We start from the raw sequence: 22,399 nt of genomic DNA, 5'->3' as shown, positions 1-22,399 counted from the left end.
GCGGGGCCTCCCTGGGGGCATTGCCCATCTGGGCACAGGTCGTGCACCTGCGAACAGAGTGTTCCAGGTCTGAATCAATTCCAGGCCACCAAACGTGTGACCGGGCAATGGCCTTCATCATCACAATGCCTGGGTGCTTGCTGTGGAGTTCCCTGATGAATGCCTCCCTGCCCTTCTGGGGCATGACTACACGGCTGCCCCATAGTAGGCAGTCGGCTTGGATGGAGAGCTCATCCATCTGCCTGTGGAATGGTCTGACCTCCTCAGGGCATGCGCAGTGTGCAGGCACCCAATCCCCAGTCAGGACACATTTCTTAATCAAGGATAGGAGGGAATCTCGGTTTGTCCAGATTTTGATCTGGCGGGCTGTGATGGGGGAGCCTGCACTGACAAAGGCATCGACAGCCATGACCATCTCAGCGCTTTGCTCAGCTGCCCCCTCGGTGGTGGTTTTCAATGCCGGGCCGGATGGATAGTCATAAGCAGCTACCGTGAGAGTCCATCGCTGTATAGAAACATAGAAACATAGAAAATAGGTGCAGGAGCAGGCCATTCAGCCCTTCTAGCCTGCACCGCCATTCAATGAGTTCATGGCTGAACATGAAACTTCAGTACCCCCTTCCTGCTTTCTCGCCATAACCCTTGATCCCCCGAGTAGTAAGGACTTCATCTAACTCCCTTTTGAATATATTTAGTGAATTGGCCTCAACTACTTTCTGTGGTAGAGAATTCCACAGGTTCACCACTCTCTGGGTGAAGAAGTTTCTCCTCATCTCGGTCCTAAATGGCTTACCCCTTATCCTCAGACTGTGACCCCCTGGTTCTGGACTTCCCCAACATTGGGAACATTCTTCCTGCATCTAACCTGTCTAAACCCGTCAGAATTTTAAACGTTTCTATGAGGTCCCCTCTCATTCTTCTGAACTCCAGTGAATACAAGCCCAGTTGATCCAGTCTTTCTTGATAGGTCAGTCCCGCCATCCCGGGAATCAGTCTGGTGAATCTTCGCTGCACTCCCTCAATAGCAAGAATGTCCTTCCTCAAGTTAGGAGACCAAAACTGTACACAATACTCCAGGTGTGGCCTCACCAAGGCCCTGTACAACTGTAGCAACACCTCCCTGCCCCTGTATTCAAATCCCCTCGCTATGAAGGCCAACATGCCATTTGCTTTCTTAACCGCCTGCTGTACCTGCATGCAAACCTTCAATGACTGATGTACCATGACACCCAGGTCTCGTTGCACCTTCCCTTTTCCTAATCTGTCACCATTCAGATAATAGTCTGTCTCTCTGTTTTTACCACCAAAGTGGATAACCTCACATTTATCCACATTATACTTCATCTGCCATGCATTTGCCCACTCACCTAACCTATCCAAGTCACTCTGCAGCCTAATAGCATCCTCCTCGCAGCTCACACTGCCACCCAACTTAGTGTCATCCGCAAATTTGGAGATACTGCATTTAATCCCCTCGTCTAAATCATTAATGTACAATGTAAACAGCTGGGGCCCCAGCACAGAACCTTGCGGCACCCCACTAGTCACTGCCTGCCATTCTGAAAAGTACCCGTTTACTCCTACTCTTTGCTTCCTGTCTGACAACCAGTTCTCAATCCACATCAGCACACTACCCCCAATCCCATGTGCTTTAACTTTGCACATTAATCTCTTGTGTGGGACCTTGTCGAAAGCCTTCTGAAAGTCCAAATATACCACATCAACTGGTTCTCCTTTGTCCACTTTACTGGAAACATCCTCAAAAAATTCCAGAAGATTTGTCAAGCATGATTTCCCTTTCACAAATCCATGCTGACTTGGACCTATCATGTCACCATTTTCCAGATGCACTGCTATGACATCCTTAATAATTGATTCCATCATTTTATCCACTACTGAGGTCAGGCTGACCGGTCTATAATTCCCTATTTTCTCTCTCCCTCCTTTTTTAAAAAGTGGGGTTACATTGGCTACCCTCCACTCCATAGGAACTGATCCAGAGTCAATGGAATGTTGGAAAATGACTGTCAATGCATCCGCTATTTCCAAAGCCACCTCCTTAAGTACTCTGGGATGCAGTCCATCAGGCCCTGGGGATTTATCGGCCTTCAATCCCATCAATTTCCCCAACACAATTTCCCGACTAATAAAGATTTAGAAACATAGAAACATAGAAAATAGGTGCAGGAGCAGGCCATTCAGCCCTTCTAGCCTGCACCGCCATTCAACGAGTTCATGGCTGAACATGAAACTTCAGTACCCACTTCCTGCTTTCACGCCATACCCCTTGATCCCCCGAGTAGTAAGGACTTCATCTAACTCCCTTTTGAATATATTTAGTGAATTGGCCTCAACTACTTCCCGTGGTAGAGAATTCCACAGGTTCACCACTCTCTGGGTGAAGAAGTTTCTCCTTATCTCGGTCCTAAATGGCTTACCCCTTATCCTTAGACTGTGACCCCTGGTTCTGGACTTCCCCAACATTGGGAACATTCTTCCTGCATCCAACCTGTCCAAACCCGTCAGAATTTTAAACGTTTCTATGAGGTCCCCTCTCACTCTTCTGAACTCCAGTGAATACAAGCCCAGTTGATTCAGTCTTTCTTGATAGGTCAGTCCCACCATCCCGGGAATCAGTCTGGTGAATCTTCGCTGCACTCCCTCAACAGCAAGTATGTCCTTCCTCAAGTTAGGAGACCAAAACTGTACACAATACTCCAGGTGTGGCCTCACCAAGGCCCTGTACAACTGTAGCAACACCTCCCTGCCCCTGTACTCAAATCCCCTCGCTATGAAGGCCAACATGCCATTTGCTTTCTTAACCGCCTGCTGTACCTGCATGCCAACCTTCAATGACTGATGTACCATGACACCCAGGTCTCGTTGCACCTTCCCTTTTCCTAATCTGTCACCATTCAGATAATAGTCTGTCTCTCTGTTTTTACCACCAAAGTGGATAACCTCACATTTATCCACATTATACTTCATCTGCCACGCATTTGCCCACTCACCTAACCTATCCAAGTCACTCTGTAGCCTCATAGCATCCTCCTCGCAGCTCACACTGCCACCCAACTTAGTGTCATCCGCAAATTTGGAGATACTACATTTAATCCCTTCGTCTAAATCATTAATGTATAATGTAAACAGCTGGGGCCCCAGCACAGAACCCTGCGGTACCCCACTAGTCACTGCCTGCCATTCCGAAAAGTACCCATTTACTCCTACTCTTTGCTTCCTGTCTGACAACCAGTTCTCAATCCACGTCAGCACACTACCCCCAATCCCATGTGCTTTAACTTTGCACATTAATCTCCTGTGTGGGACCTTGTCGAAAGCCTTCTGAAAGTCCAAATATACCACATCAACTGGTACTCCTTTGTCCACTTTATTGGAAACATCCTTAAAAAATTCCAGAAGATTTGTCAAGCATGATCTCCCTTTTACAAATCCATGCTGACTTGGACCTATCATGTCACCATTTTCCAAATGCGCTGCTATGACATCCTTAATAATTGATTCCATCATTTTACCCACTACTGAGGTCAGGCTGACCGGTCTATAATTCTCTGCTTTCTCTCTCCCTCCTTTTTTTAAAAGTGGGGTTACATTGGCTACCCTCCACTCGATAGGAACTGATCCAGAGTCAATGGAATGTTGGAAAATGACTGTCAATGCATCCGCTATTTCCAAGGCCACCTCCTTAAGTACTCTGGGATGCAGTCCATCAGGCCCTGGGGATTTATCGGCCTTCAATCCCATCAATTTCCCCAACACAATTTCCCGACTAATAAGGATTTCCCTCAGTTCCTCCTCCTTAATAGACCCTCTGACCACTTTTATATCCGGAAGGTTGTTTGTGTCCTCCTTAGTGAATACTGAACCAAAGTACTTGTTCAATTGGTCTGCCATTTCTTTGTTCCCCGTTATGACTTCCCCTGATTCTGACTGCAGGGGACCTACGTTTGTCTTTACTAACCTCTTTCTCTTTACATACCTATAGAAACTTTTGCAATCCGCCTTAATGTTCCCTGCAAGCTTCTTCTCGTACTCCATTTTCCCTACCCTAATCAAACCCTTTGTCCTCCTCTCCTGAGTTCTAAATTTCTCCCAGTCCCCAGGTTCGCTGCTATTTCTGGCCAATTTGTATGCCACTTCCTTGGCTTTAATACTATCCCTGATTTCCCTAGATAGCCACGGTTGAGCCACCTTCCCTTTTTTATTTTTACGCCAGACAGGAATGTACAATTGTTGTAATTCATCCATGCGTTCTCTAAATGTCTGCCATTGCCCATCCACAGTCAACCCCTTAAGTATCATTAGCCAATCTATCTTAGCCAATTCATGCCTCATACCTTCAAAGTTACCCTTCTTTAAGTTCTGGACCATGGTCTCTGAATTAACTGTTTCATTCTCCATCCTAATGCAGAATTCCACCATATTATGGTCACTCTTCCCCAAGGGGCCTCGCACAATGAGATTGCTAATTAATCCTCTCTCATTACACAACACCCAGTCTAAGATGGCCTCCCCCCTAGTTGGTTCCTCGACATATTGGTCTAGAAAACCATCCCTTATGCATTCCAGGAAATCCTCCTCCACCGTATTGCTTCCAGTTTGGCTAGCCCAATCTATGTGCATATTAAAGTCACCCATTATAACTGCTGCACCTTTATTGCATGCACTCCTAATTTCCTGTTTGATGCCCTCCCCAACATCACTACTACTGTTTGGAGGTCTGTACACAACTCCCACTAACGATTTTTGCCCTTTAGTGTTCTGCAGCTCTACCCATATAGATTCCACATCATCCAAGCTAATGTCTTTCCTAATTATTGCATTAATCTCCTCTTTAACCAGCAATGCTACCCCACCTCCTTTTACTTTTATTCTATCCTTCCTGAATGTTGAATACCCCTGGATGTTGAGTTCCCAGCCCTGATCATCCTGGAGCCACGTCTCCGTAATCCCAATCACATCATATTTGTTAACATCTATTTGCACAATTAATTCATCCACCTTATTGCGGATACTCCTTGCATTAAGACACAAAGCCTTCAGGCTTGTTTTTTTAACACCCTTTGTCCTTTTAGAATTTTGCTGTACAGTGGCCCTTTTTGTTCTTTGCCTTGGTTTTCTCCGCCCTCCACTTTTCCTCATCTCCTTTCTGTCTTTTGCTTTTGCCTCCTTTTTGTTTCCCTCTGTCTCCCTGCATTGGTTCCCATCCCCCTGCCATATGCGAGCTGATGCGTTGATATTGACAGCCTTGCTGTCTGACAACAGGGATGTGAGTGGCTTGTGGTCCATCTCTAATTCAAACTTCCGACCGAAGAGGTACTGATGCATTTTTTTACACCATAGACACATGCAAGCGCTTCCTTCTCGACCATGCCATATCGCCGTTCTGCTTGAGCGCGCGACCTGGAGGCATAAGTCACAGGTTGTAGCTGACCCTCAGCATTACCCTGCTGCAACACGCACCCAACCCCATAGGACGATGCATCACAAGTCAGAACCAAATGTTTACAGGGATCGTACAGGGCCAACAATTTGTTTGGACAAACTAGGTTTCGCGCCCGATCCATACAGTCCCCCCAAAACCAATCGCAACCCTTACGCAGGAGCACATGTAGCGGCTCCAACAACGTGCTCAAGTTCGACAGAAAGTTCCAGAAATAGTTCAACAGTCCCAGGAATGAACGCAGCTCCGATGTGTTGTAATGCCTGGGTGCTCGTCGAATCGCCTGTTTTGGATTCAGTGGGCCGAATCTCATCTGCAGCACCACTCCTGCCCAGAAACTCAACTTCAGGAGCTAAAAATACACATTTAGACTTCTTGAGTCGCAGGCCTACCCGGTCCAGTTGGCGTAGCATCTCCTCCAGGTTGTGGAAGTGTTCCTCGGTATCTCGACCAGTGATGAGGATGTCGTCCTGAAATACGATCATTCCAGGAATGGATTTAAGCAGGCTTTCCATGTTGCGTTGAAAAATCGCGGCTGCTGATCGAATGCCAAACGGGCACCTGTTATACGCAAACAGTCCCTTGTGCGTGGTCAGTAGTTTGGATTCGTCGGCCAGTTCCTGGGTCATATAGGTTGAAGTGAGGTCCAACTTGGTGAACAGCTTGCCGCCTGCCAGCGTGGCGATGAGATCCTCCGCTCTTGGGAGCGGGTATTGGTCTTGTAGAGACACCCAATTGATGGTGGCCTTGTAGTCACCACAGATCCTGACAGAGCCATCCGCTTTTAGAATGGGAACGATGGAGCTCGCCCAGTCGCTGAATTCAACAGGCGAGATGATGCCCTCTTGCAACAGCCAGTCCAATTTGCTCTCGATTTTTTTCCGCATCACATACGGCACCATTGCACACATTCACCATCCTCTCTATAAAGTAATTCACTCTATACTGCCTTGGCATCTTCTCGCTTCCAAACTAGAGACCTTGTTCCAAGGGTTTAGAGTGTGTGGCAATCTCTATCATATTATTGGAAATCAATTCATCTATTCCCTTCAGAATCTTAAATACTTGAATATCATCTGCACCCCTGAGCTTTCTCTTCTCCAGAGTAAAGAACTGCAGACTCTTCACTGTTCTCATAGCTCAGCTGTCTTAAGCTATCAGTTTTCATTTGGCCCCAAAATAATTAGTTTCCCCATTGTGTAGGCATCAACACACCTTTACATTACAGCAAGTTGGAAGAATACTTGTCTTTTCACTTCTGCAAGCTCGGTTCAAATCTAAACCAAACTGAAGTGCTCAATTCATTGCTTAAGGATTCTTATCCCAAAAGAAATGTGCCAAGTTTCAATCAGAGTTAGTATGATGGGCCTGGAGGAAACACTCCTGCTCCTTCTGACCCACAAACAGTGCTGTAAGGGCACTTACCTGATGGATCCAGCCCTTCTCATCTCCTTTTACTTACTGAGTTTCCCTGAGGCAAACAATGGTTTAAAATTGAAACCCTTCAAATATGGAGGCACATAGCCTCCTTAAAAAGAGTTTCAATGTTGAACCTGCCTCCTGGAACATAACATGAGAAATAGGAGCAGCAATAGGCCATTTGGCCCCTCGAGCCTGCTCTGCCATTTAATAAGATCATGGCTCATCTGATCATGGACTCAGCTCCACTTCCCTGCCCGCTCCCCATAACCCTTCACCCCTTATCGTTCAAAAATCTGTCTATCTCCACCAAATATATTCAATGACCCAGCCTCCACAACTCTCTGGGGCAGAGAATTCCACATAATTATAACTCTCAGAAGAAATTCTTCCTCATCTCAATTTTAAATGGGCAGCCCTTTATTCTGAGACCATGGGCCCAAGTTTCCGATATTGGCTAGAATAGCGCACCTCCGAGAGGCCCGCCTATCTTGTGGAATGAAAAGCGCGCCAAAAACGTACCTCGCGATTCTCCGAGTGCAGCAGGCCTGTTCAGCAGTTAGCGCGATGCAGCACAACAGCAGGAGGGGGGGGGGGGGGGGGGGGGGGGCGGAGGAGCTACAGCCCTGGGCCAAAAAGATTGCCAGCGGTTGCGCGCATGCGCAGTGGAGTCTGCGCGCATGCACAGTAGCTCCTGGCCCCCAGATTCTGTGCAAGTGTGCTGCTGGCTGCGTGGGAGGGGCCAAAGCACGCAGCCCCTAGCCCTGGGTGAATGGGCTCCTGGAGCAGGCAGAGTGCAGATTTCTAGCGAGAAGGAGGAACTGAAGGAAATCCTTATTAGTCAGGAAATTGTGTCAGGGAAATTGATGGGATTGAAGGCTGATAAATCCCTAGGGCCTGATAGTCTGCATCCCAGAGTACTTAAGGAAGTGGCCCTAGAAATAGTGGATGCATTGGTGATCATTTTCCAACAGTCTATCGACTCTGGATCAGTTCCTATGGACTGGAGGGTAGCTAATGTAATACCACTTTTTAAAAAAGGAGGGGAAGAGAGAAAACTGGGAATTATAGACCGGTTAGCCGGACATCGGTAGTGGGGAAAATGTTGGAATCAATTATTAAAGATGAAATAGCAGCGCATTTGGAAAGCAGTGACAGTCAGCATGGATTTATGAAAGGGAAATCATGCTTGACAAATCTTCTAGAATTTTTTGAGGATGTAACTAGTAGAGTGGACAAGGGAGAACCAGTGGATGTGGTGTATTTGGACTTTCAAAAAGCTTTTGACAAGGTCCCACACAAGAGATTGTTGTGTAAAATTAAAACACACGGTACTGGGTAGAGAACTAGTTGGCAGACAGGAAGCAGAGAGTGAGGATATATGGGTCCTTTTCAGAATGGCAGGCAGTGACTAGTGGGGTGCCGCAGGGCTCAGTACTGGGACCCCAGCTATTTACAATATACATTAATGATTTAGATGAAGGAATTGAGTGTAATATCTCCAAGTTTGCAGATGACACGAAGTTGGGTGGCGATGTGAGCTGTGAGGAGGATGCAGGGTTACTTGGACAGGTTAGTTGAGTGGGCAAATGCATGGCAGATGCAGTAGAATGTGGATAAATGTGAGGTTATCCACTTTGGGGGCAAAAACACGAAGGCAGAATATTATTTGAATGGCGGCAGATTAGGAAAAGGGGAGGTGCAACGAGACCTGGGTGTCATGGTACATCAGTCATTGGAAGTTGGCATGCAGGTACAGCAGGCGGTGAAGGCAGCAAATGGCATGTTGGCCTTCATAGCTAGGGGATTTGAGTATAGGAGCAGGGACGTCTTACTGCAGTTGAACAGGGCTCTGGTGAGGCCTCACCTGGAATATTGTGTTCAGTTTTGATCTCCTAATCTGAGGAAGGACGTTCTTGCTATTGAGGAAGTGCAGCGAAGGTTCACCAGACTAATTCCTGGGATGGCAGGACTGACATATGAGGAGAGACTGGATCGACTGGGCGTGTATTCACTGGAGTTTAGAAGAATGAGGGGGGATCTCATAGAAACATATAAAATTCTGACGGGACTGGACAAGTTAGATGCAGGAAGAATGTTCCCGATGCTGGGGAAGTCCAGAACCAGGGTCACAGTCTAAGGATAAGGGGTAAGCCATTTAGGAATGAGATGAGGAGGAACTTCTTCACTCAGAGTTGTGAACCTGTGGAATTCTCTACCGCAGAGTTTTGTTGATGCCAGTTCATTGGATATATTCAAGACGAAGTTAGATATAGCCCTTATGGCTAAAGGGATCAAGGGGTATGGAGAGAAAGCAGGAAAAGGGTACTGAGATGAATGATCAGCCATGTTCTTATTAAATGGTGGTGCAGGCTCGAAGGGTCGAATGGCCTACTCCTGCACGTATTTTCTATGTTTCTATGTTTCCAGCCTGCAGCACCAGCCCCTAGCCCTGGTCGAATGGGCTTCTGCAGAGTGCCGATTTCCAGCCTGCAGCACGCAGCCCCTAGCCCTGGCTGGGCTCCCGATCGGGTAGGTGAGGGTAGGAACTTTTTATTTATTGATTTATTTATAATTTATTATTAATGATGTTTCTTTATTTTTAAAAGCTATGCATTTAATACTTTTGAAAATCCCCTAACTTCTCTTTCCCCCGCTATCCCTGGCTTACCTGCACCTAATTCTAAAGTGTACGCAAGATTTTTCTGTGCGTACAAAAGTTGACACTTACTCCGTTCTAAATTAGTTTGGAGTAACTTTTCGGTGCCTAAACTTGCAAAACAGGTGTAAGTGGCTGGTAACGCTACTTTTTGAAAACAAAACTGAACTAAAACTAAACTAAACTAACTCACTAGAACTGGAACAAACTAAATGCCGAGAATTGCGATTTCTAAGATAATCCAAACTAAACTAGTTGCTCCAAAAAAATAGGAGCAACTCCACCCAAAACTTGGGCCCAGAGTCCCCTAGTTCTAGATTCCCCCACGAATGGAAACATCCTCTCTGCATCTTACTAGTCGAGCCCCCTCAGTATCTTATATGTTTCAATAAGATCACCTCTCTCATTCTGCTAAACTCCAGTGAGTATAGGCCCAACCTTTCTTCAAACCCTTCATCTCAGGAATCAACTTAGTCAACCTTCTCTGAGCTGCCTCCAATGCAAGTATATCCCTCCTTAAATAAGGAGACCAAAACTGTACACAGTACTCCAGGTGTGGTCTCACCAATACCCTGTACAGTTGCAGCAGGACTACTTTGCTTTTATCACCCTTGCAATAAAGGCCAACATTCCATTTGCCTTCCTGATTACTTGCTGTACCTGCATAATAACTTTGTGTTTCAAGCACAAGGACCCCCAGGTCCCTCTGTACTGCAGCATTTTGTAATCTTCTCTCCATTTAAATAATAATTTGCTTTTTTATTTTTCCTACCAAAGTGGATAACCTCACACATTTCCACATCATACTCCATCTGCCAAATGTTTGCCCACTCACTTAGCCTTTGTATCTCCCTTTGCAGATTATTTGTGTCCTCCTCACAACTTGCTTTCCCACCCATCTTTGTATCATCAGCAAACTTGGCTACATTACACTCGGTCCTTTCATCCAAGTCATAATATAGATTGTAAATAGTTGAGCCCCAAGCACGTATCCCCGTGGCACCCCACGAGTAGTATGCCAGCTGGAAAATTACCCATTTATCCCGACTCTCTGTTTTCTGTTAGTTAGCCAATCCTCTAGCCATGTTAATGTTTTTATCTTGTGCAGTAACCTCTTGTGGCACCTAATCAAATACCTTCAGGAAATCCAAATACACCGTATCCACTGGTTCCCCTTAACCACCCTACTCGGTATATCCTCAAAGAACTGTAACAAATTTTTCAAACATGATTTTCCTTTCATAAAACCATGCTGACTCTGCTTGACTGTATTATGATTTTCCAAATGTCCTACTACTGCTTCTTTAAGAATGTACTCCAGCATTTTTCTAATGACAGATGTTAGGCTAACTGGTCTATAGTTTCCTGCTTTCTGTCTCCCTTTTTAAAAAAAAAATAGGGTCGTTACATTTGCAGTTTTCCAATCTGCTAGGACCTCTCCAGAATCCAGGGAATTTTGGTAGATTGCAACCAATGCATCCATGATCTCCGCAGCCACTTCTTTTAAGACCCGAAGATGCAGGGCATCAGGTCTAGGGGATTTGTCCACCTTTATTTTACAGAGTACTTTTCCTTTAGTGATAGTGATTGTATTAAGCTCCCCCCTCCTTAGAACCCCTTGATTATCTATTATTGGGATGATTTTAGTGTCTTCTACCATGAAGACTGATACAAAATATTTGTTCAATGTCTCTGCCATTTCCCTGTTCCCCATTATTAACTCCTCAGTCTCATCCTCTGGGGGACCAACGTATACTTTAGCAACCCTCTTCCTTTTTATATACTTGTAGAAGCTCTTACTGTTTTTATATTTCTTGCTAGTTTACTCCCATAATCCATCTTCTCTCTTTTTTTAAGTTGCCTGTTGCTGTTTTTTTTTTAATTCCCAATCCTGTGGCCTCCCACTAATCTTGGCTACATTGTATGCCATGGTTTTCAATTTGATACCATCCTTTACTTACTTAGTTAGCCACGGATAGGTCTCCCTTCTCTTAAAGTCTTTCCTTCTCACTGGAATATATTTTTGTTCAGAGTTATGAAATATCTCCTTAAATATCTGTTACTGCTCATCAACCATCTTACACTTGAATTACCAGTTTACTTTAACCAACTCTGCCTTCATACCTTTGTAATCACCTTTATTTAAGATCAGGACACTAGTTTGATACCATCTTTCTCACCCTCCAACCGAATTTGAAATTCAACCATGAGGGAGGGTGAACAGCCAGTTGTCGTGGTGCATACAGGTACCAACGATATAGATAAAAAACGGGATGAGGTCCTACAAGCTGAATTTAGGGAGCTAGGAGTTAAATTAAAAAATAGGACCTCAAAGGTAGTAATCTCAGGATTGCTACCAGTGCCACGTGCTAGTCAGAGTAGGAATCGCAGGATAGCTCAGATGAATACGTGGCTTGAGGAGTGGTGCAGAAGGGGGGGATTCAAATTCCTGGGACATTGGAACCGGTTCTGGGGGAGGTGGGACCAGTACAAACCAGACAGTCTGCACCTGGGCAGGACATAGAAACATAGAAATTAGCTGCAGGAGTAGGCCATTCGAGCCTGCACCACCATTCAATAAGATCATGGCTGATCATTCCCTCAGTACCCCTTTCCTGCTTTCTCTCCATACCCCTTGATACCTTTAGCCATAAGGATCATATCTAACTCCCTTTGAATATATCCAATGAACTGGCATCAACAACTCTCTGCAGTAGGGAATTCCACAGGTTAACAACTCTCCGAGTGAAGAAGTTTCTCCTTATTTCAGTCTTAAATGGCCTACCCCTCATCCCAAGACTGTGTCCCCTGGTTCTGGACTTCCCCAACATTCTTCCCGCATCTAAGCTGTCCAGTCCCGTCAGAATTTTATATGTTTCTATGAGATCCCCTCTCATCCTTCTAAACTCCAGTGTATAAAGGCCCAGTCGATCCAGTCTCTCCTCATATGTCAGTCCAGCCATCCCGGGAACAGTCTGGTGAACCTTCGCTGCACTCCCTCAATAGCAAGAACGTCCTTCCTCAGATTACGAGATCAAAACTGAACACAATATTCCAAGTGAGGCCTCACCAAGGCCCTGTACAATTGCAGCAAGACCTCCCTGCTCCTATACTCAAATCCCCTAGCTATGAAGGCCAACATACCATTTGCCTTCTTCGCCGCCTGCTGTACCTACATGCCAACTTTCAATGACTGATGAACCATGACACCCAGGTCTCGTTGCACCTCCCCTTCTCCTAATCTGCCACCATTCAGATAATATTTTGCCTTCGTGTTTTTGCCCCAAAGTGGATAACCTCACATTTATCCACATTCTACTGCATCTGCCATGCATTTGCCCACTCACCTAACCTGTCCAAGTCACCCTGCAGCCTCTTAGCGTCCTCCTCACAGCTCAAACCGCCACCCAGTTTAGTGTCATCTGCAAACTTGGAGATATTACACTCAATTCCTTCATCTAAATCATTAATGTATATTGTAAAGAGCTGGGATCCCAGCACTGAGCCCTGCGGCACCCCACTAGTCACTGCCTGCCACTCATAAAAGGACCCGTTTATCCCAACTCTTTGGTTCCTGTCTGCCAGTTCTCTATCCACGTCTGTACATTACCCCCAATACCACGTGCTTTGCTTTTGCACACCAATCTCTTGTGTGGGACCGTGTCAAAAGCCTTTTGAATGTCCAAATACAGCACACCCACTGGTTCTCCCTTGTCCACTCTACTAGTTACATCCTCAAAAAATTCCGGAAGGACCAGAATTAATGTCCTAGGGGGAGTGTTTGCGAGTGCTGTTGGGGAGTTAAACTAATATGGCAGGGGGATGGGAACCTATGCAGGGAGACAGAGTGAAGTAGAATGGGGGCAAGATATAGAAAGAAATAAAAGTAAAAGTGGAGGGCAGAGAAACCCCAAGGCAAAAATCAAAAAGGGCCACATTACAGCAAAATTCTAAAAGGGCAAAGTGTGTTAAAAAGACAAGCCTGAAGGCTCTGTGCCTCAATGCGAGGAGTATTCGTAATAAGGTGGACGAATTAAGTGCACAGGCAGCAATTAATGAATATGATATAATTGGCATCACGGAGACATGACTCCAGGGTGACGAAGGCTGGGAACTCAACATCCAGGGGTATTCAACATTCAAGAAGGAAAGACAGAAAGGAAAACGAGGTGAGGTAGCCTTGCTGGTTAAAGAGGAAATTAATGCAATAGTAAGGAAGGACATTAGCTTGGACGATGTGGAATCTGTATGGGTGGAGCTGCGGAATATCAAAGGGCAGAAAACGCTAGGGGGAGTTGTGTACAGACCACCAAACAGCAGTAGAGGGGTTGGGGACAGCATCAAACAAGAAATTAGGGATGCGTGCAATAAAGGTACAGCAGTTATCATGGGTGACTTTAATCTACATATAGATTGGGCTAATCAAACTGGTAGCAATACGGTGGAGGAGGATTTCCTGGAGTGTATTAGGGTTGGTTTTCTAGACCAATATGTCGAGGAACCAACTAGACGGCTGGCTATCCTAGACTGCGTGATGTGTAATGAGAAAGGACTAATTAGCAATCTTGTTGTGCGAGGCCCCTTGGGGAAGAGTGACCATAATATGGTAGAATTCTTTATTAAGATGGAGAGTGACACAGTTAATTAAGAGACGAGGGTCCTGAACTTAAGGAAAGGTAACTTCGATGGTATGAAACGTGAATTGGCTGGAATAGACTGGTGAATGATACTTAAAGGGTTGATGGTGGATAGGCAATGGCAAACATTTAAAGATCACATGGATGAACTTCAACAATTGTACATCCCTGTCTCAAGTAAAAAATAAAATGGGGAAGGTGGCTCAACCGTGGCTAACAAGGGAAATTAAGAAGAGTATTAAATTCAAGGAAGAGTCATTTAAATTGGCCCGAAAAAGCAGCAAACCTGAGGACTGGGAGAAATTTAGAATTCAGCAGAGGAGGACAAAGGGTTTAATTAAGAGGGGGAAAGTAGAGTATGAGAGGAAGCTTGGTGGGAACATAAAAACTGACTGCCAAAGCTTCTATAGATATGTGAAGAGAAAAAGGTTAGTGAAGACAAACGTAGGTCCCTTGCAGTCAGATTCAGCTGAATTTATAATGGGGAACAAAGAAATGGCAGACCAGTTAAACAAATACTTTGGTTCTGTCTTCACGAAGGAAGACTCAAATAACCTTCCGGAAGTACTAGGGGACTGAGGGTCTCGTGAGAAGGAGGAACTGAAGGATATCCTTATTAAGTGGGAAATTGTGTTTGGGAAATTGATGGGATTGAAGGCCGATAAATCCCCGGGGCCTGATAGTCTGCATCCCAGAGTACTTAAGGAAGTGGCCCTAGAAATAGTGGATGCATTGGTGATCATTTTCCAACAGTCTGTCGACTCTGGATCAATTCCTATGGACTGGAGGGTAGCTAATGTAACACCACTTTTTAAAAAAGATGGGGAAGAGAGAAAACGGGGAATTATAGACTGGTTAGCCTGACATCAGTAGTGGGGAAAATGTTGGAATCAATTATTAAAGATGAAATAGCAGTGCATTTGGAAAGCAGACAGGATCGGTCCGAGTCAGCATGGATTTATGAAAGGGAAATCATGCTTGACAAATCTTCTGGAATTTTTTTGAGGATGTAACTAGTAGAGTGGACAAGGGAGAACCAGTGGATGTGGTGTATTTGGACTTTGACAAGGTCCCACACAAGAGATTGGTGTGCAAAATTAAAGCACATGGTATTGGGGGTAATGTACTAAGCGACACCTGGCAGGCAGGGGAAGGCCAGTTGAAGGAACATGGTGGAGGTTACACCTTCTTCTGAAAAGGGAAACCAAGGGCAGAATGTTGCCTTCATGGTGTCGGCTTTGCCGTCAAGAATGAGCTGGTCGACCGCCTCAAAGACTCCCCCCCCCCCACCCTGTGGGGTCAACGAACACCTCATGACTCTCCGTATCACCCTATCTCAGAATCAATGTGTCACAGTCATCAGTGCGTACGCCCCCACACTCGATGCAACGGATGAGGCGAAAGAGGGTTTTTATTCCAATCTCGAGACATCCTTGTCCCGTGTCCCCTGGGGCGACAAATTGATCCTCCTGGGTGATTTTAATGCCAGGGTTGGCAAAATGACAGCCCTCTTGGGAGGAGTGATTGGCAGAGAGTGGGTAGGGAAAGCCAATTCCAGCAGTACCCTACTCCTGACAAAATGTCTAGAACATGAACTCCTCATTACCAACACCCTGTGCTGCCAGAGGGACAAATACATCGTGGCAACACCCTCGCTCCAAACACTGGCAGCTGCTTGACTAGGTCATCGTCCGTGCCAGGGATCGCAAGGATGTGCGCATCACCCGCGCCATGACAGGAGCTGACGACTACTGGACGGACCACCGCCTAATCCGATCCATCATCAACATCAACACTGCCCCAAAGTAGAGGGGACAGCAGAAGCAATTCCACAAAAAAGTTAATTCCGGGGCAGTTAGAGAGACCCAGCTAAGAGATCCCTATACAGCCAGCGCCTCACAGCCAATGTGGCGTGCCTTGATAACCCGGAGATGCTGAATCTCCATAGCGCTTGGTCTGCCCTCCAGGCCTCTGTAACCAGTGCCTGTGAAGAGACACTTGGTCACTCAACCAGAAAACATCAGGACTGGTTTGATGAAAATGATCAGGAGATCGAAGAACTAATAGATCGCAAGCGCAAAGCATTTCTGAGCCTCAAGCAACAGCCCAACTCGGGAGCTGCAAGACAACATTACAGACGGCTCAAGGCTCAGGACCAACAAAAAACTCGGGACTTAAAGAACAGGTGGTGGATGGAGAAAGCACAGGAGATACAATTGGCCGGCAGCCACAATAAGCGAGGATTCTTCACTGCAGTCAAGGCCACCTACGGTCCAAACTCCCAAGGCCCCGCCTCCTGGCCAAGAACGGGGAAACACTCATCAAGGACACCGAGGCTGTCAGGGCCCGATGGAAGGAGCACTTTGAAGATCTCCTCAATCAAGACTCTGCCTTTGACTCGAGAGTTCTCGATTCCATCCCACAGCAGGCCACTCGCCACCAACTCAATGAAACTCCAACGGTGCACGAAGTTGGCAAAGCCATAAAACAGCTCAAGAACAACAAGGCTACGGGTGCGGATGGAATCCTGCTGAGGCGCTACAATATGGCGGAGAGGCGCTGTTGGCGCGGATACATGACCTCATCTCGCTCATCTGGAGGGAGGAGAGCATGCCGGGAGATCTCAGAGATGCAGTGATTGTGACCATTTTTAAAAAGGGGGACAAGTCCGACTGCGGCAACTACAGGGGAATCTCCCTGCTTTCAGCCACTGGGAAAGTTGTCACTCAAGTTCTCCTCAATTGTCTTCTCCCTGTGGCCGAGGAGCTCCTCCCGGAATCACAATGCGGATTTCGTCCCCTATGGGGCACTACAGACATGATCTTTGTAGCGTGCCAGTTGCAGGAAAAATGCAGGGAGCAGCGCCAGCCCTTATTCATGGCCTTTTTCGAACTTACAAACGCCTTTGACACTGTCAACCGTGAGGGTTTATGGAGCATCCTCCTCCGTTTCGGATGACCTCAAAAGTTTGTCAACATCCTTCGTCTGCTTCACGATGCCATGCAGGCCGTAGTCCTTACCAACGGATCCATTACTGACCCAATCCAAGTCCGGACCGGGGTCAAACAGGGCTGCATTATCACTCCAACCTTCTTCTCAATCTTCCTCGCCACCATGCTCCACCTCACAATCAACAAGCTCCCCGCTGGAGTGAAATTAAACTTCAGAACCAGTGGGAAGCTGTTTAACCTACGCCGCCTCCAGGCCAGGTCCAAGATCACCCCCAACCTGTCATTGAGCTGCAGAATGCGGACGATGCTTGTGTCTGTGCCCATTCAGAGGCTGAACTCCAGGATATAGTCAATGTATTCACTGAGGCATATGAAAGCATGGGCCTTACGCTTAACATTCGTAAGACAAAGATCCTTCACCAGCCTGTCATCGCCGCACAGCACTGCCCTCCAATCATCAAGATCCATGGCGCGGCCCTGGGCAATGTGGACCATTTCCCATACCTTGGGAGCCTCTTATCAACAAAGGCAGACATTGATGCGGAGATTCTGCATCGCCTCCAGTGCGCCAGCGCAGCCTTCGGCCGCCTGCGGAAAAGAGTGTTTGAAGACCAGGCCCTCAAATTTACCACCAAACTCATGGTCTACAGGGCTGTAGTAATACCCGCTCTCCTGTATGGGTCTGAGGCATGGACGATGTACAGAAGGCACCTCAAGTCGCTGGAGATATATCACCAACAATGCCGCTGCAAGACCCTACAAATCCCCTGGGAGGACAGGCGCACCAACATCAGTGTCCTCGACCAGGCTAACATCCCCGGTATTGAAGCACTGACCACACTCGATCAGCTTCGCTGGGTAGGCCACATAGTACGCATGCCAGATACGAGACTCCCTAAGCAAATGCTTTATGCAGAGCTCCTTCATGGTAAATGAGCCAAAGGAGGACAGTGGAAATGTTATAAGGACACCCTCAAAGCCTCCCTGGTAAAATGCGACATCACCACTGACACCTGGGAGACTCTGGCCGCAGACCGCCCGAGGTGGAGAAAGTCCATCTGGGAGGGCATTGAGTTCTTTGAGTCTCGACACAAGGAGCATGAAGAGGCCAGGCGCAGGCAGCGGAAGGAGCGCGCGGCAAACCAGCCCTACTGACCCCTTCTCCTGACGAATATCTGTCCCACCTGTAACAGGGTCTGTGGCTCTCGTATCGGACTGTTCAGCCATCAAAGAACTCACTTTGGGAGTGGAAGCAAGTCCTCCTCGATTCCGAGGGACTGTCTATGATGACTGACGTGGATAGAGAACTGGTTGGCAGACAGGAAGCAGAGAGTCGGGATAAACAGGTCCTTTTCCGAATGGCAGGCAGTGACTAGTGGGGTGCCGCAGGGCTCAGTACTGGGACCCCAGCTATTTACAATATACATTAATGATTTAGATGAAGGAATTGAGTGTAATATCTCCAAGTTTGCAGATGACACTAAACTGGGTGGCGATGCGAGCTGTGAGGTGGACATTAAGAGGCTGCAGGGTGACTTGGACAGGTTAGGTGAGTGGGCAAATGCATGGCAGATGCAGTATAATGTGGATAAATGTGAGGTTATCCACTTTGGGGCAAAAACACAAAGGCAGACTATTATCTGAATGGCGGCAGATTAGGAAAAGGGAGGTGCAACGAGATCTGGGTGTCATGGTACATCATTGAAAGTTGGCACAGCAGGCAGTGACGAAGGCAAACGGTATGTTGGCCTTCATAGCTAGGGGATTTGAGTATAGGAGCAGGGAGGTCTTACTGCACTTGTACAGGGGGCCTTGGTGAGGCCTCACCTGGAATATTGTGTTCAGTTTTGGTCTCCTAATCTGAGGAAGGATGTTCTTGCTATTGAGGGAGTGCAGCGAAGGTTCACCAGACTGATTCCCGGGATGGCTGGACTGACATATGAGGAGAGACTGGATCAACTGAGCCTTTATTCACTGGAATGTAGAAGGATGAGAGGGGATCTCAGAAACATAAAATTTTGACGGGACTGGACAGGTTAGATGCAGGAAGAATGTTCCCAATGTTGGGAAAGTCCAGAACCAGGGGACACAGTCTAAGGATAAGTGATAAGCCATTTAGGACTCAGATGAGGAGAAACTTCTTCACTCAGAGTTGTTAACTTGTGGAATTCCCTGCCGCAGAGAGTTGTTGATGCCAGTTCATTGGATATATTTAAGAGGGAGTTAGATATGGCCCTTACGGCTAAAAGGATCAAGGGGTATGGCGAGAAAGCAGGAAAAGGGTCTGAGGTGAATAATCAGCCATGATCTTATTGAATGGTGGTGCAGGTTCGAAAGGCCGAATGGTCTACTCCTGCACATATTTTCTATGTTTCTATGATCACTCTTTCCTAGACGATCCTTTACTATGAGATCATTTATTAATCCTGTCTCATTAAACAGTCCCTGATCCAAGATAGCCTACTCCCTGTTTGGTTCCACAATGTACTATTCAAGGAAACCATCCCGGCTACACTCTATGAACTCTTCAAGGCTACCTTGGCCAATTTGATTTGGCCAATCAAAATGAAGATTAAAATTGCCCATGATTATCGCTGTACCTTTCTTACAAGCCTCCATTATTTCTTGATTTATACTCCGTCCAACAGTGTAGCTACAGTTAGGGGGCCTATAGACTACATTCACCAGTGACTTCTTCCCCTTATTATTTCTTATCTCTACCCAAACTGATTCAACATCTGATCTTCTGAGCCAATATCATTTGTCACTGCTGCTCTGATCTCATCCTTTATTAACAGAGCAACCCCACTTCCTTTTCCTTTCTGTCTATCCTTCCGAATTGTCAAATACCCCATAACAATCAGTTCCCAGCCTTGGTCACCTTGCAACCACGTCTCCGTAAAGGCTATCAGATCCTACCCATTTATATTTATTTGTGCCGTCAACTAATCTATCTTTACGAATGCTGTGTGCATTCAGTTAAAGAGCTTTTAATTTTGCCCTTTTACCATTTTTTCCTGCTCTGACCCCACTTTCTGATAGTCTTATTTTTATACCTTCTGTCCCTTTAAGTCACACTCTGGATATCGTTTCCCCCAACGCTACCCTGCTCTATTGCCTTCTCCTTGCTCTATGACTTTTTAAATTTCCGCTCACCTGAACTCCACCCCCCAACTACAGCCCTAGTTATTTGATTTGTCAGGACACTAGTCCCAGCACGGTTCAAGTGAAGCCCGTCCCAATGGAACAGCTTCCTCTTATCCCAGTACTGGTGGCAGTGCGCCAGGAATCAAAACCCATTTCTCCCACAGCAGTCTTTGAGCCACGCGTTCATCTCTCTGATCTTATTAACCCTATGCCAATTTGCTCATGGCTCGGGTAGTAATCCAGAGATTATTATCTTTTTTGGTTCTGCTTTTTAAATTGAGCCCCAAGCTGCTCATACTCCCTTAGCAGAACTCCTTTCTTTGTTCTGTCTATGTCACTGATACCTACGTGAACCACGACAACTGGATCTTCCCCCTCCCACTCCAAGATCCTCTCCAGCCCAGAGAAGATGTCCTTAACCCTGGCACCGGGCAGGCAACACAGCCTTCGGGACTCACGCTCTCGGCTGCAGAGAACAGTATCGATCCCCCTAACTATACTGCCCCCTACCACTACAACATTTCTCTTTACTCCTCCTCTTGAATGGCCCCCATTGAGTGGTCAGTTTGCTCATCCTCCCTGCAGTCCCTGTTCCCATCCACTCAGAGAGTAAGAACACTCCCTGTTGGACAAGAGCAAGGGCTGAGACTCCTCCAATGCTACCTTCTGGATCCCTATATCTGCCTCGCTCGTAGTCACATCCTCCTTCCTTGACCAAATTTTAATTATTTAACCTAAGGGGTGTGACTGCCTCCAGAACATTGTATCCAGGAACTCTTCCCCCTCCCTTATGTGTCGCAGTGTTTGAAGCTCCAGCTCATCAACATAGGGCCGAAGTTCCTCGAGCAGCCAACACTTACTGCAGATGTGGTCACTGTGGACCTCAATGGTGTCCACCAGCTCCCACATGCAACAGCAGTAACACATCGTCTCCCCCGGTATCTCTAATGTATTTTATTTAATTAATTAAGTTTTGAATGTTTAGTTTAAATCCCGGCTCTCAATTTAAACCACTGTCCAAGAAAAAGAGAAATACTGACAAACCAATCATTTTCCCTGCTTTCCTGTGACATCACACTTTAATTTATTTTTACTTCTTATCTTCCCAGGACCCAAGAGCGGATTTATCGCACGCCCCACATCCTCTCTCTTAAAACTAGAACGGAGCAGGTTCAAGGCAGGTTGGGTTCCTGTTTTTGGCAATCTCTTATGCAATATCAAAAAGGTTAATTGCCCCATGAGGCATCTCATAAACATCTCACAATGGTTGCAAATTTCAGTTTCATTTGAGTTGTGATTCTCCATATGGAATTGCCTTTTTGCTGTAAAAGCAAAATTAAAGTGTTGAAAAAGAGCAGCGATTTTAATTGCACTAAAACAATACATTAAAAACTGCTCTGAAATTATCTTTTCTTAATGTCAAATCAGAGACTTTTTGGGGGGAGGGAAAGCACGAAGGGAGAAATAATTGTAACGGAATGATCACACATGGTACAGAGAACATCAGAAATACATGAAGATAACTCATGCTAGGCTCTCGGCAAAATTACAATTAGATTTATTTTTTTTAAAGTTATTGAAATTCGTTAAAGATAAATGCCCCTTCAAAGGCTCTTAACTATTTTTTTAGTTCAACCAAACCATTTGGCTTCATATATTTTTTTAAATATGCAAAGAATACAATAGATGTGTCAGATGATGCTCAGTTGATGGCACCCTCACATCTGAGTCAGAAAGTTGCAGGTTCAAGTTCCACTCCAGAGATTTGAGCACAAAAATCTAGGCTGACACGCCAATGCAGTACTGAGAGAGTGCTGCACTATCGGAGAGTCCATCTTTCGGATAAGACATAGGACGATATTTCATCATTTTTGGTGAAAAACTGGTTGGCGGGAATTTCGGTGATGTTTTGTGGCGGTGGTTTTCAAGTACTGGTGGGGAGAGGAGCGCCGCCGCCCTGCAAGTCCCGAAATAGCGTTTTCATCAAAAACTTTGCACGAAAAATATCGACATATAAAAAGCTACGTTGCAGCCCTTGGAGCAACGGTAAGTATGAAGACCTGCAAAAAAAGGTAAGTTAAATTTCTTATTTTTTAAATTCTTTTCGTGATTCGATCGATAAGTG

The 22,399-nt window shown here is 46.1% G+C and overlaps 1 protein-coding gene across 1 annotated transcript in view; it reads right to left on the bottom strand.

Moving 5' to 3' along the window:
• Nucleotides 1-22,399, bottom strand: part of LOC139263003 (ubiquitin domain-containing protein 2) — a 125,617-nt gene that overhangs the window by 60,952 nt on the left and 42,266 nt on the right. The gene's annotated exons all lie outside the window — the stretch shown is intronic.

This window comes from Pristiophorus japonicus, chromosome 4 (genome assembly GCF_044704955.1).
Source record: "Pristiophorus japonicus isolate sPriJap1 chromosome 4, sPriJap1.hap1, whole genome shotgun sequence".
NCBI classification, from domain to species: domain Eukaryota; kingdom Metazoa; phylum Chordata; class Chondrichthyes; family Pristiophoridae; genus Pristiophorus; species Pristiophorus japonicus.
Note: the sequence above shows the minus strand (reverse complement) of the source record. Positions and strands in the feature narration are given on the sequence as shown.